This window comes from Pongo pygmaeus, chromosome 23, assembly GCF_028885625.2.
Source record: "Pongo pygmaeus isolate AG05252 chromosome 23, NHGRI_mPonPyg2-v2.0_pri, whole genome shotgun sequence".
Taxonomy (NCBI): Eukaryota; Metazoa; Chordata; class Mammalia; order Primates; family Hominidae; genus Pongo; species Pongo pygmaeus.
In genome coordinates this window covers 26,111,897-26,136,316 of record NC_085931.1, presented here as the reverse complement: position 1 = coordinate 26,136,316, position 24,420 = coordinate 26,111,897, and the positions used below count along the sequence as shown (strand labels likewise).

At 37.8% G+C, this 24,420-nt stretch overlaps 1 non-coding gene and 1 pseudogene across 1 annotated transcript; both read right to left on the bottom strand.

Annotated features, from left to right (window-relative positions):
* Positions 1-506: 506 nt before the first annotated feature.
* LOC134739363 (putative ankyrin repeat domain-containing protein 30B-like) lies at positions 507-22,704 on the bottom strand (annotated as a pseudogene).
* Positions 4,852-4,958, bottom strand: LOC134739376 (U6 spliceosomal RNA). Its single transcript, XR_010125971.1, has one exon. It is a non-coding gene; the product is annotated as a U6 spliceosomal RNA (small nuclear RNA).
* Positions 22,705-24,420: the final 1,716 nt, after the last annotated feature.

Here is a 24,420-nt window from a genome sequence, read left to right as displayed (position 1 = left end):
TCATTTATTAATTGAGTCTTGATTCCTTACCTTTATGGCCACTGCAACGAGGCAGCGGGGTGCGCCTTCTCACGGGGGAGGACTGGACCCTCCCCCAGAGGAGAATGGGAATGCTGGGTGGGCCCCCAAATTTGTGGAAAATAAATTTTTGGTGCTGCAAAGAACAGTCAGCACTCCAGCAACAAGTTTTTTCAGCAAGGCAAATTTACTTCTATGGAAGAGTGGTCTTGCAGATGGAGCAATGGCAAGATCACACCTGACAAGGGACAGGAAAGTGTTCTTATTCCTAACGCAGGTAGTCCCTACTGTTGTGTCTTTTCCCTATTGGATAGGGTTGGACTGCACACTCTAAGCTAATTCAGATTGGCTGTTTCAAAGAGGGCAGGGGTATGAGCTGGAGTGGTAGGGTGAGTAGTTTCAGCAGGAAAGACAGTTACAGAGCAGGTGTCTAAGGATGACTAGGACAGAGCAGGTGATTAAGAATGACTAAAGACAAAGCAGGTGTTAGAGGCTAGAAGGGGGTTGTTTAATGAAACTAGGGGCAAGGAGGCATAACGAACGAGGAAGTTAAACTTTAAAACGGAGAACAAAGAACAGAGAAGCTGAACATACTGACATATTTGTTCTTTGATGAGGAACTCAGAACTCATTGTACTTAATCTTACCCCTCTTGAATTTTAAAGGATGTTTACAGGCTAAAATCTTTGAAAAGGAATTGACTGTATCCTATTCGTCAGGTGTTCTTTCCACCAAGCTTTCAGCCGTGTCAGGTGTTCTTTCCGCCAAGGGTGCAGCCTCGTCAGGTGTTCCTTCAGATGTTCCTTCTGCCAAACACACAGTCTGGTTAAATTTTCCTTCTGCTAAATATCATCCTTCTGACTCTTTACCTGGAAAACTTCTACTCATTCAGCTTGCTTTCCTTAAATACTACCAAAATTTGTTTTCTCCTTTTTTTTTTTTTTTTTTTTTTTTGGGGGGACAAGAGCCTCGCTCTGTCGCCCAGGCTGGAGTGCAGTGGCACGATCTCAGAAGATCACTGCAACCTCCACCTCCTGAGTTTATGAAATTCTCCCACCTCAGTCTCCCATGTAGCTGGGATTACATATGCACGCCACCCAGGCCCAGCTAATTTTTTGTATTTAGTAGAGATGGGATTTCACCATGTTAGTCAGGGTGGTCCCAAACTCCTGAGCTCAAGCAATCTGCCTGCCTTGGCCTTCCAAAGTGCTAGGATTACAGGAGTGAGCCACTGCTCCTGGACACTACCAAACTTTTTAAAGCTTTAATTCTTCACATTGAATATAAAATGTCTGACACATACTGAATATGGTAATGACATAATAAGTGATAATTATAAGCTCCCAAAGGGGTTCTGGCACAGAATAAGCACTAAATAAAGTAGTAAATAATAAAAAAGATAATAACAAGAAAAATGCTTAGTTCCTTAATAAAGTAGTAAATAATAAAAAAATGACAATGATAATAACAAGAAAGATGCTTGGTACCTTAAAGATACCTGACAGTTATTTGGTAAGTGGACAAGTGGATAAATAAATAAAAAAACATAGTTAGGAAATTCTGTTGGGAAAATGCAGAAATTCAACAGAGACAGCTCTAATGTGTTATGAGCACCTTAAAGACCCAGACTATGTGTATTCCATCTTGGTCTCCTGCAACTTGCAAAATCTAACTTAAAGAAGTCCTTTAATAAATATGTAATAAATTAAAGATGTGCTCATACAGTTCATATTGTACAATGTATTATGTCGCATTTAGGTATCACAGTAGCACTTTTGTTACTGTGAAAATTTTTTCCACTTTTATTATAATTTGTTGAGCCTAGAGTTGAGCTAGTTGAATATTTATTATGATAATATTTTGGCTAGTAGGAACAGAGTATCTTGTTGTAACAAAATTACTATTAACACACTAATTATCCAGCAGATAGAACAACACATCTTGTTCTAATGAAGTAAATATATCTTATTTGGTTTCAACTTAGAGGGAATGAAGTTGATAATAGTGAGACCTTGTTGGTACAAGACTATGTAACATAACCTGTGCTTCTCAACAAAGAATTGCTTTTCTGACTTCTGCACTCAGTAGGTATCTTTGAAAAATAATCTCCTATTGGTACTGATGCACCCTTGCTAAGTTATGTTAATTCTTATTGACATTCATTTATGGTGCAAGAAAAGTATCATTGAGTTCCAAATTCTAAAGATAGTTACTTTTTTAGTGACACAAGTCACTATGTCACCCAGTTGATCTTTGAATAAGAGTTTTCACTCTAGGAGCCCACTAATAGACAGATTTTTCTTTTCCTTTGCCACTGCAAGATACCAAGACAAATCTCTCCTCTGCCTCCTCCTTATCAGCCTACTCAACATGAAGGCAATGAGAATGAAGTCCTTTATGTATAATAATTCACTTTCATCTAATAAATAGTGAATATATTTCTTCCTCTTTATAACAGTTTCTTTTCTCCAGCTCACTTTATTCTAAGAATACAGTATATAGTACATATAAAATAGAAACTATGGGTTAATTGACTGATTATGCGTTCACCTTTTTTCAGGCTCCAAGTCAACAGTAGAATATTAGCAGAGTTCTGGAGGAGTCAAAAGAAACAGATTTTCATATAAAGCAGATTTTCATCTGCATGGGGTATCAGCACCCTAACTCTCATGTTGCTCAAGACTCAACTGTAATCAATTCTAATTTTCTAAATGCAAATCATTTATTGTAAAAATTAAATAAAGTCCAGAAGTTCAAGACCAGCCTGGGCAACATAAGGAGACCATGTCTCTACAATAAAGAAACAAACAAATAAATTATTTATTTGTTTATTTAACAAATAAACATTTTATATATTTGTTTATGTTTAATAAACCAACATAAATATTTGTTTATTTAACAGTTTAACTGTGTTCCTTTATAGGTTATAATATTCAAATGTTGCAGTTTTCTGTTATTAATTCCTACTTTTCATTATTAGATGTTCTATTATTTGTGGCTTGTAATTCAAGGCATCTAAGCTATTTTATAGTTTGTAATAAAATTTATTTATAAATATATTAATTCATTAAATTTGATAAGCTGATAATCCCCTATTACTGAGCTCATCAATCACACCAAGGATTATACATTTTATAACAAGCATAAATTGTTATGACAGTTGAGGAAACATACAATATATAAACTTAAAAATTGTTTTACTTATTTATTCAAAAGTATTATATAGGATATTAGGAACCACGATTAAACAAACATTTCTTCAGATAATATTTTTGAGATTATAAACCAGCTACAACTAAATTCTTAATGAATTCTGAATTATAAACTAAAAAATTAAATCAAAGCTATGTATATATACAAACACTTACATATAGGTATATATGTAAACACATGCTACTTACACATTGCTTTTTTAATAGCTCTTTTGTGATCAACACTCCTATAATCTTATGGTAGCACCACCAAGAGTAGTTTACTGTCAGAGATCTTACCTGGATTGCTATTTTGAGAATTTTTAGATAGCTTTTGTTTATATTCCAAAAGTTGTTGATGAATACTATGTATAAAAATGAAATGAATAAAATTACTATTTTAACACTGATATAAAAAACATTTACCAAATTTATTAAGTTCTTAGAGTATTTCAGACAATATTAGAGCTAACATCAGAACATTACTTTTTCCATAGATTTTAAGTTTGTAAGCTCTATGAACTTATTAAGCTTCTAATTAAAGAAGAAAGAAAGATAAAACACTCATGAAGTGAGGGCAGTATAACTCAGTAAATTAACTAGAGTTAGCTTGACATATGGAAAATGTCCTTAACTCAGAATAAGTCCTAGAATGACTAGCAACAGGTATTTTTCTTGAACAAGTTGCTTCTGTTAGACTCAATGTCTTCTAAAAATGAGGATTTTAGGGCCTTATTTCACTAGGTTATTATAAAGATTTAGCAAGATAACATTTTAAAAATGCTTAAAATAAAAAGTGAAGCAAAAAAAAATTTGTTCTTGAACCTTATTGCTGAAACTATTTAAAAAGTCCCAGTATAACTCAATATATTGGCCTGGTGAAGTGGCTCGTGCTTGTGATGCAAGCACTTTGGGATGCTGAGACAGGAAGATTGCTTGAGTCCAGAAGTTCAAGACCAGCCTGGGCAACATAGGGAGACCATGTCTCTACAAAAATTAAATTACAAAAAAAACAAAAACAACAACAAAAAAGCAAATGTGTTTCTTCATAGGTTATAATATTCAAATATTGCAATTTTCTGTTATTCATTCCTACTTTTGGATATTAGATGTTCTATTATTTGTGGCTTGTAATTCAGAGCATCTAAGCTATTTTATATTTTGTAATGAAATTTATTTATAAATATATTAAATCATTAAATCAGATAACCTAATTATACTCTATTACTGAGCTCATCAGTCACACCAAGGACAGAAAATAATAGATGTCAGCATCTGGCTTGGACTACTACCACTCCTTATCTACCTCCTTAAACTCTGAACCAACAAATCTTTGTTAGAATGATGCTTAGTCACTATGTCCATTTCGAGCTGCTGTGGAAGACAAAACCCTACCTTTATTTTTTGTAAGTTCCACGAAGAAGATGCAAGTTGGTATTTTCTCATTTCTGAGATCCCTACTAACAAAATATCGCACACAAGATCTTATGTGTTACCACATCTCATTTCATAGATCACCTTCCATAAATGGTTTTTTTGTATGAAAATCACAATTGCAATACTGGTTGTCACCCATTTTGCTTTGACTCACACCATTTCCTTGGAGCTAGTTAGGAAGTAGTAGCTCCTTTTGGGGACTGCAAGGAATATGTAACACTTTACAGATTTGTATGTCATCCTTGTGCAGGGACCATGCTGATCTTCTCAACGTTGTTTCAATTTTACTATATGTACCACTGAAGCCAGCACAAATCCTTACTTTTATACATGAAGACTGATCAGTGATGGATGAAGCTTAGCTCTGTTAAATCTAACCAACTTACCTGAGATTTAGTGAAGTCTATTGAATGGCTTCATGGTGATGCAGCATTTGAAAATATTTTAAAAACTCGAGGTAGAGATGTAAGTAGCATCGGAGATTTTTACTTTTAGGAAAAAAGAATCACTTGAGGGGAGAACCACAAGTTGGAACCCACTACAACTTGGGGAAGATGACATGGGATTTTAAAGAATAAGATGAGACCTTCCACTACCTACAAAATTGTGCTACACAGGATATAAAGGGCCAGGGATATAGATCTGGTAACAAAGAGAAAATGGATCTCGAATTTCTTCCTGTTACATTATTTCAACCTGACTTACAGTTTCAAACTACCACAACTAATACTGGCTAGAGAAAACCGAAAAAAGCCACTCAAAGTATAACTTACTATGAACGTCTAGGCCATGTCCAGGCTAAGATGTGGGTTTCACATCAGGTTTTGTGTGTGAGGAGAAGGGTCAATTTGCTCACTATGTGTGTGGCTAAAGCTAAAAGTTCTAGCTGCCAGAGTGGGGTGCTGGTACTTTGTAAACAATGGCTGAGAATATGTACGTGAACTTTAAGAACATGTAATAACTTCGAAGTCTACACCATGAAGACTGAGGGATCTGTGTTAGTAAGGGCATCCTGGTCACAAAGGTCAATCATTACCAGACTGCAGGAGCAGTTTCAATGGCAACGATGCAGGAACAGAATCCATGGAAACAACAAAATGAAGAGAGTGGCCATTTCCCCCCCAATCCTTCTGACTTGTACAAAAAGAAAGTCTTCCTTGGACTTAGGTTCAGATTCTTATTAAAAAATTCAAGAATGAAGGTAGGGAAGACAGTCCCCAGGGGACACTGTCAGGTTTTCTGCTTCAAGTGGACATTTTGAGACCCAAATAACTAATTAGAAAAACAAAAATTGTGACATTATGTTTGTCCCGTGCATAGGGGTTATACTTCAAATCAAGTAGACAACATTAGCATCCCTAAAGCCCTAAAGTAAGGAATCCTGGAGCCATTACTCCTTCTAACTAGTCTAGCTTTTTGCCTAGTTTCTGGCTGATGAAGTGGACTAACTCACTGTCCTTCAAAAACTACCTAAACAAACTATAAAATCTCACCCAGCCTTTAAATGTAATCACTTACAGATTAAATCCACAAGCAACAGCATAACATTCTGCAGTCATTCCACACGTATCTTCAGCATAGATGTCAACATTTTGCTGAAGAACCATGCCAACTCTCTCTAATGATCCATGACATTCAGCAAGCATGAGGCCTGTGCTAAAATAACAAAGAGATAACTTCATTATTAGGAACAGAACTAATTTAATATGTGCCTGTCAGTGTAGAATTAACCATTTACATGTATTAACAAACGTTAAGTATCTTGAGTGCTCGAGTGTTTATCCTTGTAAATCATGACCAAGGCTAAAAGGAAGGGGCAAAAAGACTCATGTCTCACTGGGATATGGCATAGTAGAATTGGCTAACATAAAGTCCACTGAGGGGCAAGAAAATATGTTCTGTTCCCTAATCTAAAAGAGGCAAAGTTTTAAGTGAAGAATTGTCTATTTCCTCCTTAGTCTGATATAATATTTTGTACTTCAAAATTAGCTAGAAGTTGGACAAGTGAGAGCAATCTGAAGACTTAAAACAATATTAGGAATAATATTGTCCTAAGTAGCTGGGACTACAGGCATGTGCCACCATGCTTGGCTAATTTTTATATTTTTCACAGAGATGGGGTTTTACCATGTTGGCTAGGCTGGTCTCAAACTCCTGGCCTCAAGTGATCTACCCACCTTGGCCTCCCAAAGTGCTGGGATAACAGACGACAGCTACCATGCCCAGCAAATATTGCATTTTTTAAAAGTGTATGAAAAAGAGAAGTTAGAAAAATACTATAAAGATGTTAATCATTCAATATTGAATTATAAAGTCAACTAAAAATTCATACTTCTTAAAACTAATACAGAACCACTTTAGCTAATAGAAGATAATGCAACCAAAAACATCAGATTACAAATAAGAATCAGTCAATATAATAAAAGAAGAAAATCCTACTATATACTGTTCTTTATGTTGACCAGTCCAAATAATTGCTTTTCTTCCTAACTGATAATTTGTGTTGGTATTTTTCTGTAAAATCTAATAATTTTAAGTAAGTGTTATTAATTTAATATTTCTGGCTTGAGTGTTATTACTCTAGCACACTACTCAAGTGTTTTTTAATAAAAAAAACTACTATACCATTTAAACTTATCAACTGCATTTGCATTTGCATTTTTTTGTCAGTAAAAATCCCACAGTTTGCTCACTTCTTTTCCCTATGGCCAGTAAAAGTGGTGTGTGGCCAGCCTGTAAAACAGCAAAAACAATTTGTAATTCATGAAATTACATATTTCTCAGCTGAACTGAATACCCTATATAATATCCTATGAACTTAAACAATAGAAAGTAAATCAATAGCAATCCCTTCTTTCTCACTTTTCTGTGCTTTCCCATGCACTGCACCTTCTCTTGTAAACATTCAGCCTCTGCATCACCACATTAACTCTGGTTATCTCCAAAAATCATTACATTGTAATGATTTTATTGTTTCCCATGTAAACCAAGAGCTTCTTGAGGGCAGGGGCTGTATCTTTTACCTCTATATCCTTAAACCCTAAGACATACTAGTAAATACTTTGTCTTTTACTAAATTAGTAATCTAAATTATTACCTCTAGAACAGTGATTCTTCAACTCTATTCCAAAGAATAATTACCTTACCAGAAGCACTGTACCCCAACAGATTCCACCATCATCTATGTTCAAGAAATGTTATAAAACTGTGAATTAAATGTTCATTATTCAAGAAATGAATTGAATTTTACCTAATCCTTATTTGACAATATATTTTTGTGGCAAATGTTAACATTTGACAAATTAGAATTTCAGGGATGCAGTTTTGAAAGCTTCCCCCCAAAAATGGAGGTTTCCTCTGGGTGATACAAACTCACTTGATTCTCTTCTATCAATGATCCCAACATTCCAGATGCCAATGTCAGGCACTCCTGCTCTAAATTGGTCACTAAGGAAGTGGCTCTAAATTAAAAGAGATTGGCTTCAAATAAACTTTGATTGCTTATTATTAAATGGTCCATGAGGTTTATCCTATTACCAGACAATAGGATTTTATCTCAGCTATTAGAAATTCCATATAAGAGGCCAGGTGAGGTGGTTCATGCCTGTAATCCCAGCACTTTGAGAGGTCAAGGTGGGCAGATCCCAAGTTCAGGAGATCGAGACCATCCTGGTCAACATGGTGAAACCCCATCTCTGCTAAAAATACAAAAAATTTAGCTGGGCATGGTGGCACATGCCTGCATCCCAGCTACTCTGGAGGCTGAGGCAGGAGAATCACTTGAACCAGAGAGGCAGAGGTTGCAGTGAGCCAAGATCATGCCACTGCACTCCAGCCTGGTGACAGAGTGAGGCTCCATCTCAAAAAAAAAGAAAAAAAGAAAAGCAATTCAGTATAAAAGTTTATTCTCAATTATAGTGATACTCCTAGGATCCTAATGCATATCTACTTCTTAAAATGCAATAATCCATTTTTATTCTGGTTTCTATTGTAATTGATACTATTTTTGGCAAAATATCAGAAGTAAGAATAAAATGGCTTATTAATGAAAGTTCTAACTCATGTATAGGGATTAGCAAAATAGAAGCCACTAAATCACTTGACTTTTAAGGGACAATTCTGTGGAGAAAGATATAATATTTTCTGCAATATGCATAACCTATTCAAATATAACCATGATTAATCTAAAAAGGCTTAAAGGCCTTCTAACAGAAGATGATTATTTATGGTTTATATGAAGAAAAATCATCATTTAAAAAATATTCTAAATTCCAGACGATAACCCCATTATTAATGAATTAATGTAAAATATAAACTATATATTATAAACACCTATAAACTGCCTTCAATAACTTGAAATCTTTACCAAAACATACTATGAGAGAGGAATTGATAACTGAAATATTTACAGAGGCAAAAGAGGTAAGTTGAATAAGTGATGTAACTAGGTTGGCACAGTAGCAAACTGGAAACATGCTTTATGTAAAGCTAGAATGTCTTCATAGCATACCAAACAGTCATATGGGCTCAAGAGACACCAGATTCAATCCTTTAAGAGGAAATCCAGATTTCTGCATGTCTCCTAAATTTTACATGTTGACTCAATTTATGCAGGCAAATTTTACTTTCCTGTAGTTTTACACTAACTGGAAGGAAAAAAAAACTTCAGTGGGAAAGAATATTTGAAAAATTTTACCTTTAACAAACTCAAATATTTATCATAATGCACAGAAAAGCCATACTAATAGTTCTTGTAAAAATATTAATATTTAAAGCAAAATCCTAGACAATTAAGTTTTGTCAAACTATTTTCATAGAAAAATAGGAATGTTTGAGCTTCCAAATATAAAACAATTTACATATGTTAATGTTAAAACAAATGGATTTCACATATTTTGAAAATAACATTGGTTAACGTTTACCTTGTTCTTCACTTCGACGTCTGCACCACAGGACAACAATTTTGCCACCACTGACAAATTCTTAGTATAAACAGCATAATGGAGAGCTGTATTGCCATACACATCTACAATATTTGGATCAGCACCAGAATCTATGAGAATATTTTCACAAGCCTCCCTCTGGCATTGCAGAGCCTGTCAATATTAAAGCAAGAAGTAAATTATAATTTATAGGAAATATAAATAAATATTCCACAGGTTTCACAAACTAGTTATATTTCAATGAGATAAATTCATTTTTATTCTATGTATTTAAACCAAATCCATCTCCCACTGAAAGAACTGGCTACCATTTACCTTCATCAGAGGTGTCCTGTTTTTGCCATCAAGGACGTCAAGCTGGCACTTTCTATCTACCAGAAGTGTTACCACTTCTGCATGGCCGTTGGCACAGGCCCAGTGTAGAGCAGACCTACAAGAGTGAGAGGACTTTTTAGTGAAGTTTAGTCCACTGTCTCAAAGCATATAATGATTTATGTAATTGCCAACATTAAATACCATGCTCTTTCTCTGTCTTCAAAACAAATATTTAGTATTCTCCTGAAGAAAGTACAACATTCATTCACTCTTATTACTCACTACATTAATGAAAGAGTGACCTATTTGAATAGAAAGAGGTTGGCCTTTGGATTTAGGTCAACTTGGGCTTGAATATTACTTTAAAGTCTTTCACCTTCTAGCTATCACTCAACCTTTCTGTGCCTCAATTTTCTCATCAATAAAGTGAAGATGAATACAGCAGTTATCTCACAGGACATCACTGTGATGCCTCATGAGAATCTGTGCAACGTATTTCCAAGAATTCCTAGCACATGTAACAGCTCAGTAATTGTTAGATATTGTAATTATTTCTACTACTTAACAAAGAAAACACCTTAAGTAAAATGGTACAATTATGCCTACTTTGTGGTATGTTTTAAAGGTTAGAGATAAAACTGTATTTTAATAATTCTAAGATACTCTATTTCTCATATTTTAACATCTATGACATTGAAATTCCACTTATAATTCATTATTTATTACAAGTATATTTTGCAGAAATTTAAACAATCTTTTATTGGTACACAAATAAGGAGGCATCACACAACTCACGATGCCTTCCATGAAGTGGAATATGGTATATACAGCAGGATGATGGCAGTCCTAGTCATAGGATTAACACTTAAAGAAATTTTAGCTTTTAAGAGTGCTACGCAAAAGGAGAGTTGAAATAAAAACAAACTGTTAAAACAAAGTACTTCTTTAATATTTTTAAAACTTCAAGCCAAAGAAAACTTGGGATTCAAGTAGGTATGGCTCATTTTATTCCATATTTAGATTTACAGAATGTATGTAAATTCATATTTAAATTTATAGACTGCACATAAATTAGGTATTTCCAATGATTAATATTACTATTTAAAGCTGTTATAAATTTCCAAAATCGTGGTTGGTAGTTATCTTTTACTAGTTTCTCACTTCAGAAGCATTTTTGTTTTAAAGATGAGAGGAAAATCTTCAACTGAGATTCAGTCCTAGCACTCCAACTTTAAATCTCTCACTTTGCCAAGGCTGAGCAGGTAAATGTGAAATTTTTAAGGATGAAAGGATCTTGAGAGTTAATGTATCTTCTACATAATAGGCATTCAGCTTACATGTGATAAATTGATTAAAAGGATGAATACAGTTGAGAAGTTCAATACCTTAAAAAAACTGCTATAAATAAAGCACTTATATTTTCTATTTTCTTAATAATAAAACCACACTAATTAGTCTATAATTATTGACATATATGTAATAAATCTATATATAATAAAAATATGTGCCTGATAAGATGTATATGTAAATCAACAAGCACAGGTAAAAAGATTGTCTTTTGAAGATACTAAAAGTTCACAGAATATACTAATCCACACACAAAAAAATTAAACTATGGAAAGTGAGAAATTATTTTTATTGGTGCAAAATTATATTTCTGCTCTTCCCCAAAATTATTTCATTAATAATAAACTTTTTCTAATAGCATTGTACATGCTCAATGTGGAAATCAAAGATAATAAAAAGGGAAAACATTTTATATTAAAACAAATGCCCTCAAATAACAAATTTTATCATATTTCATACACAATTTCAGATAACGCAAGACTGTAGTCTGTGTGTATGTATTATCAAACTGAACTTTACCCTCACTTGATACACCAAAATACATTTTCAAATGTCACCTACTTCTCTACATATTTCTACCTTCAGTGGTCACATATTATCCCATGCTGTAAATTCACTGAAATGTATTTATAAAAGCCATTATATGGATTCTTCTTAATAATATGGTACTTACCACCAAATTGTCTATTTGAAAAGTTATCTGCAACTTAAACTTTAAACAGCAGTATAATTGTCACTGCTCTTTATCCTCACAAACTTTGTAGATAGAAAACAGTATTTGATTCCTCTTTTAACTTAAATGCCTTCTCTAACCAGGAACACTAAATATTGTTTTCTGTGTGCATAGGTCTCTTACAGATCTTAAGAAAATACTTTACCCAATTTTAAATTAGAAGCAAAGTACTATTTTTAGATCTGCAATTTAGATCTCTAATTTAAATTGCTCAATTTTAAATTGGAGGGTTTTTGTTGATTTCAGTGAATTATCTATAAAATGATGATTTTTAAATCTAATATGTATACACACACGCACATACATGTGTAGTAAATATTTTACAAGTATGCTGCCTTTTATTTTTTCTCATTACAGGTTAATTTAATTTTGTTTTGCTTAATTATCCTGCAGACTGCTTGCTTCTGAACTTCTCAGAAAGGTGTTGTCAATGTAGAAATGTACCTGTGTATATAGGCATTTATGTTTTCTTCTGGTGCTTTTATCATTTTGTATATTAAAAAAATTAATCTATATTCCATCAGAAATTTACTTTGTGGTATAAAAATCTAGTTTTCTCCAAAGAGCAGGCATTTCACTTATGAAACTAATTCTTTTCTTACTAGTATAAAGTGTGAGCATTATCAAGTTCTAAATTCTTAGATATTTGGGTGTTTCTGGATTTTCTATTCTGTTGTATTCATTTACCTGTCTTTCCAGCTGTTATCAAAGAATTTGTGATTTATTTATTTATTTTTGAGACAGAGTCTCACTCTGTCGCCCAGGCTGGAGTGCAGTGATGGGATCTCAGCTCACTGCAACCTCCACCTCCCAGTTTCAAGCGATTCTCCCTCTTCAGCGTCCTGAGTAGATGGGATTACAGGCTCCCGACATCGTGCCTGGCTAATTTTTGTATTTTTGTAGAGTCAGGGTTTCACCATATTGGCCAGGCTAGTCTTGAATTCCTGACCTCAGGTGATCCACCCGCCTCGGCCTCTCGAAGTGCTGGGACTACAGGCACGAGCCACCACGCCTGGCCCTTTTTTTTTTTTTTTTTCAAATTTTATTTTATTTATTTATTTATTATTTATTTATTTATTATTATTTTGAGACAGAGTCTCGCTCTGTCACCCAGGCTGGAGTGCAGTGGTGCAATCTCGGCTCACTCCAAGCTCCGCCTTCCGGGTTGACACCATTCTCCTGCCTCAGCCTCCCTAGTAGCTGGGACTACAGGTGCCCACCACCACACTTGGCTAATTTTTTGTATTTTTAGTAGAGACTGTGTTAGCCAGGATGGTCTCTATCTCCTGACCTCGTGATCCACCCACCTTGGCTTCCCAAAGTTCTGGGATTACAGGCATGATCCATCGCGCCTGGCGGTGGCCCATTTTGTGCAAATTAATAGCACATTTTGAAATCTAGAAGGGCAAGACTTTTCTACTCCGTTACAAAATTTTTTAAATGTCATCACAATAGTAAAAGCGTGGGTAATTTTAAAAATGTTAAAACGTTGATAACTTTATTTGGTTTATGTAAAACTGATAAAGAGTTTGCATCTTGAGAAAAATGAGTCTTCTTAAATTCGAAAACATAAACCATCTTCCCACCTCAAAGTTACCTTCTAAGGTCCCTCAGCAAAGAATACATTTACATAGACATTCATTGATATTGAAATGGATACTGGACTTTATCCAAAAAATTTTTAGCCAAGAAGTTAACATATTATGAGAATTATTTCATAATGCACCTTTTCATAATGTATCTAACATTATCTTTTAAAACCTGTACATTAAAAGTAAAACCCTGTATGTACTTAATTTTGTAAGTTAAATCACTTTAAAATTCTCTACACAGTGCTCTGTGAGAGGAAGTGGGAGTGAAGGAGAAAGCAGCTAAAGTTTGGGGTTGATTTTAAGGTGGCCTGGGCCCTCCACCCTGCAGGGCGCCCCCATCCAAGGCCTCGGGGGCCTGCCCGGGAAGAAGGCCAAGACCTCGGGGCCCAGGACGGCCGCCCCGCTGCCCGCCACTCCTCCACCTGCTCCCCTCGTCCCCAGGACCCCCGGCCCCCACTCTGAAGGGGCGATCCTCCCACAGCCGCCTCCTCCTCCTTTAGTCCAGGCTCAGGCAGGGCCTGGTACCTCTTCTTCGCATCTCTTATGTTCAGGTCCATTGTCGTCTTCTTCATCATCCTCTCCAGCTTCCAGGCTTGGCCCCAGGAGGCAGCTTTGTGGATTTTCCTGAGATCCCCATGGTGAATCACGTAAGAGTTGTTGTTGGTGTAGACCAGCTGACTGAAGGGGCTGCGGCGCTCCGGCCCATCTCGCCCTTGACAGCGGCGGCAGAGAGCCTCTCCGTGGCTGCGGCCACCTGCTAGAGAGAGCCCGCGCCTCCCGCTGCTCGCCCTTCCCCAGTCCCCGCCGCTCACCCTCTCCCTTCTTCAGTCCCCGCACCCGCCCTGACACCAGTAGAAATCTCAGTCGGGCCAAGCTTTTGGACACTCCAGCCTCTCCCGGGAGAAAATGGCTGCGCAAAACCGTTAGGCAGCTGAGCAGAACCTTTAGGCAGCTGAGCAGTACCCTTAGGCAACAGCGCATGCGCAACTCAGCAGACCGGGGAGACATGCGAGGCGGGAAACCGCCCTGGCTGCACTTCGCCCAGCACCACGTGCAGGTGGCAACTGCCACTGAGGCGCTGTCAGGCTGGCGGGGCTCCCTGGAGCGGAACGTGGGGGGCTCCCTGCCACACGGCCTGCTTGACAGAGCCGCCCCTGGGCCCTCCTCAACCTGAGATCCAGGAGCTGGGCCCCGGCACTGGGCATCGTGCAGCCTCCACGGTGGCTCTGAGCATCAGTTCCCGCCCTCCTGCAGCCAGGGCCCCAACCCCTGACTTAGGCGCCCTGGAGGCTTCTGGCCCAAGTATCCGCGCTGCTGGTGGCGCTGGCAGGATCGGGGTTGCAGCTTCTCCTGCCACGTGCCATGTTCAGGTGGCAGCTGCAGCTGAGCCCATGGTAGAGGCTACAGGGCTGGGCCCAGACTGCTGAGCATGGCCGAGTACATCGCCCTTCCACCCCGGGCTCTGCTCTTCCTCGGCTCGCGCTGGCAGCGCAGGCTTGCGACCACTGGGCCCTGTACAGCTGCGGCGATGAGGCTTTGCGGCAGGTTCCCACTATCCTGCAACTGAGGTCCCACTGCCTGACTTAGGCGCAGTGGCGGTGTCCGACCCTGGGGTTCGCCTGCTGGTGGCGCGGACAGGTTCTGGGGTTGCCACAGCTGCTGCCACCTTCAAATGCCAGCTGCAGCTGAGCCCACGTGGGGTAGAGGCTCCAGAGCTGGGCCCGACGGCCTGAGGGTCGCCATGTGGCACACGCCCTCCCACTCTAGGCCCTGCTCTTCCTTGGCTCGCGCTGAGCGCTGGTTTGCAGGCTCTGGGCACTGTGCAGTCGCCAGGATGGGGCTGAGCAGCAGGTTCAGCGCTGCCTGGGCCCAGAGGGGAAGAGGGGGGTTTGGGGTTGCTTGGCCGTATTTGCCTGTGCGCCAAGTGCAGGTAGCGGCTACAGTTCTGACAGGCACGGATGGCGGGTCCCGTTTAGAGGGCTTCAAGTTTGCTGAGAATGCCCGCTGCCAGGCCTCAGGATCCCTTCCTCGTTGACCAGCATCTGGAGTATGGCAGTGGCGCTAGGTAATCTGCAGCCATCCTGGATGGGGCTGAGCTGCAGTTCTCACCCTTGGACTGAGAGGGAAACTCGGCTGAGTAGAGCAGATGGAGAAACAGTTAAATTGAACTTATCTATAAAGACTTCCAGGCTGGGCGCAGGACCTCATGCCTGTACTTACAGCACTTTGGGAGACTGAGATAGGAGGATCACTTGATCCCAGGAGTTTGAGACCAGCTTAGACAACACAGGGAAACTTCATCTCTATAAAAATAAAACCAATCAGCCAGGCATGATGGTGCATGCCTGTGGCCCTAGCTACTTGGGAGACTGATTGTGGCAGGATCACTTGGGCCCGGGAGTTCGTGGGTACAGTAAACTGATTGTGCCACAAACAAGGAATGAGAGGTCCTGTTGCTCCTCATCCTTGACAGCATTTGACCTTTTCAGTCTTCTGGATTTTGGTTATTGTTTGATTGTTTGTGCTTCTGCACTCCAAGCCTGGGCAACAGAGACTCTCTCTCAGAATAAATAAATAAAAGACTTCTAGTCACTATATCATATCTATGTCGAATTCTTTTCACATTAAGCTTGAAGAGTTAAAACCCACAGTGCCCTCTGATTATGTGATAAGGATCATGTGATTAAAGTGGGTGACCATGTTCTTGCCTCCAGGGGGCCCAAGTCAAGGGATGGGTCCCCATCTGCAGAAGGGTGGGAATGGATGCTCAGCGCCACCCCGGAGGCTACACAATGCCCAGCCCCAGGGCCTAACTCCTGGATCCCGGGTCATGAACAAAAACCCAAGAATTGAAGACTTGACTCTTAGATATGCTCATTTCTGCTGGGATATCATTGGTTCTAGACCGTCTTAGCTTACAGAGCAAAGAAATAGATGTGTGTATACAAAGCTGTGTATACACATAACTATAAATATTTCTAAATGTAATGTGTGTAAGTGTTAGTTCATACTGATGTCTACGACTCAATTCTTTTATCACATGATCATTCCAGCCTTCTTCCCTTGCCTACATGTAACCTCCCACTTTAATAGTGAGAAACCAGGCTCCTGTCATTTGTCATCTGTTTGCTTAACTGTCTAGTTCCAATATACATTTATTCTCTATCAATATCAGAATCGTTATCCCATTTCCTGTAGGAAACAGCTATACCAACCAGATCACATGAGTTGTTTGCAGTTTCTCTTCCTTTCAGTCTTCAGGCATTTTCTTTGTTTCTTTTTCTTTTTCTTTTTTTTTTTTTTAAGATGGAGTTTTGCTCTTCTTGCCCAGGCTGAGGCTGGAGTGCAGTGGTGTGATCTTGGCTCACTGCAACATCTAACTCCCAGGTTCAAGAGATTCTCCTGCCTCAGCCTCCTGAGTAGCTGGGATTACAGGCACCTGCCATCATGCCCAGTTAATTTTTGTCTTTTTAGTAGAGACGGGGTTTCACCATTTTGGCCAAGCTGGTCTCAAACTCCCAGCCTCAGGTGATCCGCCCACCTTGGCCTCCCAAAGTGCATGGATTACAGGTGCGAACCACCACGGGAGGCCCATCCATTTTCTAAGATGCTTATGTCAGCACATTTTTCCCACTCCCTAGAGTGAAGTGGCTTTATACATTTGTAGTACCTTAGATTTTTTATCACATTCTGCATTCCATCCCAGGATCCCCAGAACACCTACTTTGTTGTTGTTGTTGTTTTAAAATTTGCATATATTAAGTGACACTCTTTGTGCTGTGAGATTCTTTGTTTTTCAACAAATGGAGGCCGGGTACAGTGGCCCACGCGTGTAATCCCAGCACTTTGGGAGGCCAAGGAGGGCAGATCACGAGGTCAGGAGATGGAGACCATCCTTGCTACACGGTGAAACCCCGTCTCTACTAAAAATACAAAAACAAAATTAGCCAGGCATGGTGGCAGGCACCTGTAGTCCCAACTACTCGGGAGGCTGAGGCGTGAGAATGGCGTGAATCCGGGTTGCGGAGCTTGCAGTGAGCCGAGATCGTGCCACTGCACTCCAGCCTGGGCGACAGAGCAGACTCTGTCTCAAAAAACAGACAAACAAACAAAAAAAACGCAAATGCATACTATCATGATTCCAAAGTTGTGGTATCATACAGAATACTTAGACTGGTCCAAATAATGCCCACGTGCTTCACCTATTAAACCTCCTCACTGAATCTTTTGCTAGATCATTTACTTTTTTAGGAAGTAATATTCCCTTATATGATGTATCACAATGGTTTTTTTTTTTTTTCCATTCATCAATTATGAGACCTCTTGGTTTCTTCCAGTTTCAGGAATTATAAACAAAGCTGCTATATATATATTCATGTGCCAGTTTTGGTGTGGACATAGTTTTCAAATAAGGTGGATAAACACCTAAAAACACATTTGCAGCCAGGCACGGTGGCTCACGCCTGTAATCCTAGCACTTTGGGAGGCCGAGGCGGTCGCATTGCCTGAGCTCAGGAGTTGGACACCAGCCTGGGCCACATGGTAAAATTTCCCAAATCAACAGGTTATACTGCCTCTAGTAAAATACACACACACACACACAAAAATTAGCCAGGCATGGTGGTAGGTGCCTGTAGTCCCAGCTACTCTGGAGGCTGAGGCAGGAGGGTTGTTTGAACCCAGGAGGTGGAGGTTGCAGTATCCTTCTATTGCACCACTGCACTCCAGCCTGGGTGACAGAGCGAGACTCTATCTCAAAACAAACAAAAGAACCACAATTGCTATATTATATGTAAGACTTTTTTTTTTTTTACATATAGTATAGCAACTATGGGCATAAGAAATTGCCCATCTGTCTTCCAAAGTGATGGCTTCTTTTTGCAAGTGGTGAAATTAAAAAAAACAAAAAACAAATGCTCCTGGTTTTTGGGAAAAAGCATCCCATTCCTCATCATTAAGTATGATAGTTTTAGGGGTTTTGTAGATGTTCTTTGTCAAGTTAAGAAAATTCACCTCAATTCCTAGTTTTCTGAGAGTTTCTCAAATTATAGATGGGTGATAGATTTTGCCATAAGCTTTTTCTACATCAATTGATACAGTGACATGATTTTTCTTCCTTAACCTGTTGATTTAGGAAACTCTGCAGATAATTTTCTAATATTGAGTCAGTCTTGCATACCGTCTTACCTAGAATAAATACATAGTTATATTCAATTGTCTAGTATTTTGTGAAGGATTATTGAATCTTTGTTCATGAGAGATATTGATATATTGATTTTATTTCATGTTATATCTATTGGATTTGGTAAGAGGGTAATATTTACCTCATAGAATGAATCAGGAAGTGTTCTCTCTAATTCCATTTTCTTGAAAAGTCTGTGGAAAATTGGTATAATTTCTCCTTTAAATGCTTGATAGAATTCACCACTAAAGCCATTTGGGCCTGGAACCATGGTGGGGGTGGGGGTGGGTTATTAACTATTTATTCAATTCCTTTTATAGATATAAGAGTACTCATGTTATCTATTTTTTCTTTTGTGAGTATTGGCATATTGTGTCTTTCAAGGTATTTGTCCATTTTATATAGGTTATTGAACTTGTGAGTATAGAGTTTTTAATATAGTAAATATATTATCCTTTTAATGTCCACAAAATCAGTAGTCATAACCCATACCCCTCTTTCACTTCCAATATTTGTAAGTTGTGCATTCTCTCTTTTTTCTTTATTAGTTTGTCTAAATGTTAGCAAGTTTATGGATTTTTTCAAAGAAACAGCTTTCTGTTTCATTGATTTTCTCTATTGTTTTCCTGTTTTCTATTTTACTGATATCTGCTATACTTTATATATTTTGTCCCTTGTTATTTACTTTGGATTTTCTTTTTCTAGTTTCTTAAGGCAGAAGCTTAGGTTATTGAATTTATCTCTTTTTTCATAATAATATGCATGTAATGCTATAAATTTAGGTACTAGTTCTACTGTATCTCATATATTTTAATAAGTTGTGATTTCATTTTCATTTAATTCCAAATATTTTAATTACTCTTTAGTCTTTTTTGGGGATGCATTTAGATGTTTTGCTAAGTCTTCAAATATTTGAAAAATTTTTCAGTTATTCCTGCTATTTATTTCTACTTTAATTTTATTGTGGTCTGAGTGTGTACTTTGTATGAACTTTATTCTTTGAAAAATTTTAAGATGTTTATGGCCCATAATGCAGTGTGTCTTGTACAAACTAGAGAAGAATGTGTATTCTACTTTCGTTGAAGTAGAATATAAACATTAATTATATTCATTTATTTTTATTTTATTTTGAGATAGAGCCACACTCTGTCTCCCAGGCTGGAGTGCAGTGGTGGTCTTGGCACACTGCAACCTCCACATCCCAGGTTAAAGTGATCCTCCCACCTCAGCCCAGAGTAGCTGGGATTACAGATGTGTGCCACTACACCCGGCTAACTTTTGTATTTTTAATAGAGATGGTGTTTCATCATGTTGTTCAGGCTGGCCTCAGGTGGTCCACCCAACTTGGCATCCCAAAGTGCTGGGATTACTGGCATGCGCCACTGTGCCTGGCCTGCCCTCCTCTTATTTCAATTGAGCATCTTCTATGATTGCGTTTTTGTCTCAGCTCTTGGTGTATCTCATCACCTCATGAGATGCGATCTCATCACTTCTTTTAAAAACTTGCGGTGGTTTTCTTAGAATTGATTATATGCATTTTAAGTCTACCTTTAAATTAATTAGAATTGATTATATACATTTTAGGTCTATCTTCAAAGAAAATTGTCACTTCACATGTAGTGTAGGTATCTCATAAAAATACTACCAGATTGTACCTCCTGTACCTTATGACATTGCTATTGTTCATTTCATCCATCCACATTCTATAATTACCCATTTTTTGTTACTAAACAGTTATCTTATGGATCAATAAGAATAAAAAATTTTTAACTTTAATTTATTCTTTTTCATTTATTTCTTTATTGTGTATCTGAATTTCTCACTTGCATCATTTTCTCTCCCCTTGAAGAACTTCCTTTAGTATTTCCTGCAAGACAGGTCAGCTGACAATCAGTTAAATTTTGTTTTTCTGAGAAAGTTTTCTATTTGCTTTCTTTGTTAAAGGAAATTTCAATATATAGAATTGCTTTATCCCCCTAAAGTTGTATGCTGTTGAATATATTTTCAAATACTTATTTGCCATTTTTATATTTCCTTTGGTGATTTATCCATTTATATTGTTTCCCCATTTTTAACTGAATTGTTTGCTTTCTTATGAAATTTGAAGCATTTCTTCTGTATTTTGAATAATAGCCTTTATTACGGATTAGTGGATAAAGAAAATGTGGCATATACATACAATGGAATATTATTCATCCTTAGAAAAGAAGGAAATCCTAAAATTTGTGATAGCATTGATGGACTGAGAGAACATAATGCTAAGTAAAATAAGCGAGACACAGAAAGACAAATATACTGCATAATCTCACTTATCTGTGAAATCTAAAAAATTTAAACTCATTAGATGTTAGGGATTAGAAGGTAGGAAAAATGGGGAGATGCTTTTAGTTAACAGATGAATAAATTCTGGATACCTAACATATATAGCATAGTAGCTACAGCTGATAAGAATGTGTTGTATACTTGAAATTTGCTAACAGGGTAGGTCTTACGTATTTCCTTACAAGCACACATAGACACACACAAAGTGTAACTTTGTAAGTTGTTGAAAATGTTAATTGACTGTGGCTATTACTTCACAATGTATACACACATCACATCATATTATATAACTTAAATATGTACAGTTTGCATTTATCAATCATACTTCAATGAAGCTAGAAAGAAAAATAAGAAAAAACATTTGTACAGCATAATTAATTATGAAAGGGATACATTTTCTAACAATTATGATATCTTTTTCTATGCTTATTTTAGAATATTGTATTGTTATTGGGATTATTGCCACCATTTTCTTCTCTGCACCTGTATTCCTATCTTTATCACAGTGACCAAATCTCCTCTGATAACACTTAATTTTTGCCCATCTGAAATTATATCTTAAATTCCAAAAAGTAAATGTTTTCTGATTTTTAGGGAAAAATAAGTATTTTTTAGATTTCCTAGGTGACGTCTAGAAAAACTGTGGCAATTTTTGCCTTATAAAATGAGTGAGGCTAAAATAAATTGGGCTTCTTTGGTGTGCCCCATATTTCTTCATTAGTTGCACACATCTGCGTGAGTTGCATGAGGTCAATTCTAAAGGGCTCAGCCTTCTCAGTTCATTTTACATAATCTTACATATTAAGATGAATGGTGGCGGGGTCCGGTGGCCCACGCCTGTAATCTCAGCACTTTGGGAGGCTGAGGTGGGCAGATCAGGAAGTCAAGAGATGGAGACCATCATGGCCAACATCGTGAAACGCCATCTCTACTAAAAATACAAAAACTATGTGGGCATCGTGGTGCATGCCTGTAGTCTCATCTCTTCAGGAGGCTGAGGCAGGAGAATCACTTGAACCCAGGAGGCAGAGGTTGTAGTGAGCCAAGATCGCACCCCTGCACTCCAGCCTGGTGACACAGGGATACTCTGTCTCACAAAAAAAAAAAAAAAAAAGGAGGTGAATGGTTTAAGAACTGTAGACATTTAACTCATAGATTAGAGACTGTAATAGGAAATTGGAGAGGTATATGCCCCCAGGTGAAACATTGGTCAAGTCTTTATGAGATAGTATTGAACCTAATGCAGAATTTTATTCTTCTCCATTTTTATATTATTGTTTACTATATAAATTAAACAGCCATTTAGTTGAGTCTCTAGATGATTTTTGTTTTCCTCTGACACTTACTTGAATGTTCTCCCATAAAGTACTGAGCATAACAACTTACTTTTAAATCTCATTGTTTTAAGGATTTATCTTTTTGCCTCATTGATAGATAATTTTATCAAAGCAAAAAACTGACTCAACATCCAGTAGAAGGAGTATTAATTACACAGTTTCTGTTTCCATCTCTGATCCTCAATTTTATATACTACACCTTGTAAGTGAAATACGTCATTCAAACGCTGTCTAATTTCTATTTTTCTCTGAGAATTCAGAACAATATATTTGTACTTACTCTCCATGCTTGTAGGACAACGTATTATTATTGTAGGACTTTCCCCTTAGTTCAGCTAAAAGCTGCATTCTTGTCACACAGCCATGAAATATTAGGCTCACAGACGCTTTGAAGGGTGAGAAAAATGGAATTTATTGGCAAAAGGGAAAAAGGGGGAAACAGAGACTGTCAGTAAAGTGAGTCCTGCTTCCCAGCTTCCTGCCTCATAGATTGAATCCCAGCCTCCGCCCTGGAACAGAAGAGGCCAGGCTCCTCCCCGCTGCAAATTTCCCGAGGCTCCACCTCAGTGTGCACTCCTGTCAGTGTGCAAGCTGGTCGGAGTTTCTGCCGGGGAGCCCTTTTTACTTGCTGTCTCATTATTTGCATAGTTTCATCAAGAATCTGTCCTTTTTTCTTGGGATTTAATTGGACATCCAAGGCCATACATGTGTTTATAAGGTACGAAAACACCTGTTAAGGAACAAGATTGTACTTTAAATGTTGAGCCAATACCTACTAAGTCCTCCACCTGTTCTATGGTTCCAGCATCACATTGGTAAGGGAGTGTTTTCAGAAGGCCATGAATCTTACATTTTAGAACCTGGTGGAGGGAAAGCTTCAACTATGTGTTTAACTCCTCTTTCTGAAGCTACATAGATATTCAGGGTCAAATATAGTAAGATAAACTTTTTCTTTTTTTGATTAAGAATAACACTTGGAGGCCAAGCCAGTGGCTCATGCCTGTAATCCCAGCACTTTGGGAGGCTGAGGCGGGCGGATCACGCATTCAAGAGAGCGAGACCATCCTGGCTAACACAGTGAAACCCCGTCTCTACTAAAAATACAAAAAAATAGCCGGGCGTGGTGGGGGGCACCTGTAGTCCCAGCTACTCTGGAGGCTGAGGCAGGAGAATGGCGTGAACCCGGAGGCGGCGCCTGCAGTGAGCCGAGATCGTACCACCGTACTCCAGCCTGAGAGACAGAGCCAGACTCTGTCTCGCAAAAAAAAAAAAAAAGAATAACACTTGGAGATTATTGACATGAAAATAAGGAACTGAGTTAGTTATGGATTAGCACTCACAGAGGACATATTTGTGATAGGGGACTGCTAAGGAAAAGTATCTAAAACTCTGACATAAGACATGTATTTTTAGTGTAATATTACATTATTAAAAGCTATCATCTAAAAGGCCAACCCAAAGATTACTTCATTTTCTTTTGACTTGGCTATGTATTAGTTGATTTGATCCTAGACGCTATGCGATTATGTGATAACTTCTAGGTTTCTCTCTAGTAGAAAAAGACAATGCCAGACCTTATGGATCTGTTTCCATGAGGGATATTAATCAGTTTTAATTCACAACTGATAGGAGTTCATCAAGCATCAGAAAAACTGCTCTTGAGTGCATTTACTGTACACATTTTTGTGAATTACTGCATTATATCACATTTCCAATTCCCTTTTTCTAATAAGTTTAATAAAGTTTAAATTTTATGCTTAATAACCAAAAATACAGTGCAATTGGGAATACATATTTTTTCTTTTAAATTTCTTTTATAAATTGTGGTAAAATACACATACTGTAAAATTTATCACTTTAATGAATTTTAAATGAACAGTTCAGAGGGCATTACATTCACCAAATTGCACAATCTTTACCACCGTCCATTTCCAGAACTCTTTAATCATCCCATATAGAAACTCTGTACCCATTAAACAATAACTTCTCACCCACACTAGTCC